Raw genomic sequence first — 2709 nt, 5'->3', positions numbered from 1 at the left:
GTCGATGCCTCTCCTTGTGGTCTCGGCGCAGTATTAGTTCAATACAATAATGTTGGCCAACCTAGAATCATTGCGTGTGCTTCCAAAGTATTATCAACTTCTGAACAACGTTACCCCCACACACAGAAAGAAGCGCTGGCTGTGGTCTGGGGAGTAGAGCGTTTTGCTTATTATCTTCTGGCTAGACCGTTTGTAGTTCGAACAGATGCGGAAGCAAATCAATATATCTTCAACAGCAACCACAGATTAGGAAAGAGAGCCATAACTCGGGCAGAAGGTTGGGCTCTAAGACTTCAACCGTACGATTTTTCTATTCAACGAGTGACTGGCAAAGAAAACGTGGCGGACGCTCTTTCCCGCCTTATACCCGAATCTCAAAAATCTGAATGTTTCGAAGAGCATGTAGAAAAACATTTCTTATATGCATTAGATACAAGCTGTATGGAAATAACTTGGAGCGAAATTGAGTTGGCATCTGAAGACGATAATGAACTGCGTGCTGTGTGTGAAGCGTTAGAAAGTAAAATCTGGTCGAAGGAATTGAGAGCCTATGAAGCTCAAAGAAAACACATACAGAAACTCGGTTCTCTATTGTTCAAAGATGAACGTATTATTCTCCCTACAAACCTTCGACAAAAAGCACTGCGATCTGCTCATGGAGGCCATGTGGGTGAAATGGCTATGAAGCGAATAATGCGCCAATATTTTTGGTGGCCAAAGATGTCAAAGGACGTTTCTAATTATGTCGCAAAGTGTGAAACATGTCTACTCTTGGCCAAGCGCAATCCGCCAGTTCCATTGACTTCTAGAGATCTCCCAGAAGGCCCATGGGAAATCCTCCAAATTGATTTTCTATCGGTACCTGGTTTTGGCTCGGGAGAGTTTTTGGTGGTAACTGATACTTATTCACGATATTTATCAGTAGTCGAAATGAGAGCTATTGATGCAGAAAGTACCAATTTGGCATTATGCGAGGTGTTCCGAACTTGGGGTTTACCGATAATCATACAAAGCGATAATGGACCACCATTTCAGAGCAGTTCGTTTATCAAGTATTGGGAGGATAAAGGAATTAAAGTGCGCAAGTCTATACCACTTTGTCCGCAGACTAATGGAGCAGTAGAAAGACAAAACCAAGGTATCATTAAATCATTATCAGTCTCCAGATTAGATGGTACAAATTGGCGCCTGGCCGTTCAAAAATACGTCCATAAGCACAATACATTGGTACCACATTCTCGACTTGCCGTGACGCCATTTGAACTGTTGGTGGGATGGCGTTATAGAGGCACCTTTCCTAGCTTGTGGAACGCTTCTACCAATAACAAACTCGATCGTACCGACATTTCTGAACGTGATACTGAATCAAAATTATACAGCAAACAGTATGCAGACCGAATGCGGGGTGCAAAGGAATCAAATATCCAAGTTGGCGATATAGTTTTTCTTTCACAGCATAGAAGATCCAAGACGGACCCGGTTTTCTCTTCGGAACGTTTCAGGGTGATAACCAGGGAAGGAGCTAAAGTTATAGTCATGAATCAAACAGGCACTCAATATGCAAGAAACGTCCAAGAAATAAAAAAGGCTCCTGGTTTCGGATTAGATCCTTTACTCACAGATAAGTCATCCGATAGATCGGAACACTGCGAAGTGGTAACACCGAATGAGACTGCGGAAACTACACTGCATAACTCGGTTTCACAAGCAGGGTCAGGCAGAGCTCTGCGAGGCAGAAATCTAATATCCCGACCAAAAAGATTCGATGACAAATTTATTTATCATGTATATCACTAGAGTGCAACAAGTGCATTATTTTCAAATGATATATCTTCTATTTGTTGCTAAGATACTGTTTTGATTAAAACATTTTCATTAAACCCGAAGTAGTAAAATCGTCAACATTATTTGATGTCCTATTCATTTAATTTTTTTATATTTTATGACGTCGTTTCCTTAATATCCATTTCATGATTTATCTCAAGTGTTGTCTTGGTTGGGGGTAACATTCGGTGTGACTGGTTAAACTTTGATTAGAAAAAAAAAAACGCCTTTTCGGAGAAAATCATTGGCATGCGATTTCGTTGAAATGTATCTCAAGCTCTAAATTTTCCTATAACAAAATTTGTTAAATGAATAAAAATAATTAACCCATGTGGATTGCATTACCTTTATTTAATTTTGAAAACAAATACAAATGTAAGCTGGATAACTAATGGACGCCGGACTGATGAATATTTTTCCGATGAACGGCTTACTTCGTAAAATAGTGCAGATCTGTAATTTAAAAGTGAAAACGCAACAATTATTTATGAAGTGTAGAGAAGGGAAAGAATGTAGTGATACAGACAAACGATGTAATGATGAAGCCAAATGAACTATTTTATGTTAAAACTTACCTTATGTATTTGATTTATTGAAGAAATCAAAGTCCGTGTGAACTTTGTGTCATTGACAAATGTTTATGTTTGTTATCATAACATACTGACAGCTACACTGACAGTTCAAACAAACTGTCATAGAAACATAGAAAGAGATGCTAGATGATATTCGAGATTATTCAACGATATTGCTCATGACGTTACACTCTTAAAATAGCTCACTACAGATGAAGTTTACTATGGTTTGAAAAAAACATTCAAGTCGATCGTTTGATGTAAATTTTGTTCAAATGAGTTAATAGAAAACAATGACAGTATGAATAATAAT

The 2709-nt window shown here is 38.4% G+C and overlaps 1 long non-coding RNA gene across 1 annotated transcript; it reads right to left on the bottom strand.

The window, feature by feature from the left end:
* Positions 1–1756: 1756 nt before the first annotated feature.
* Positions 1757–2481, bottom strand: LOC131440202 (uncharacterized). Its single transcript, XR_009231351.1, has 3 exons — positions 2400–2481; positions 2170–2277; positions 1757–2113 (listed from the first exon to the last, which is right to left on the bottom strand). It is a non-coding gene; the product is annotated as an uncharacterized LOC131440202 (long non-coding RNA).
* Positions 2482–2709: the final 228 nt, after the last annotated feature.

This window comes from Malaya genurostris, chromosome 1 (genome assembly GCF_030247185.1).
Source record: "Malaya genurostris strain Urasoe2022 chromosome 1, Malgen_1.1, whole genome shotgun sequence".
Taxonomy (NCBI): Eukaryota; Metazoa; Arthropoda; class Insecta; order Diptera; family Culicidae; genus Malaya; species Malaya genurostris.
This window is presented reverse-complemented; position numbering and strand designations above follow the sequence as displayed.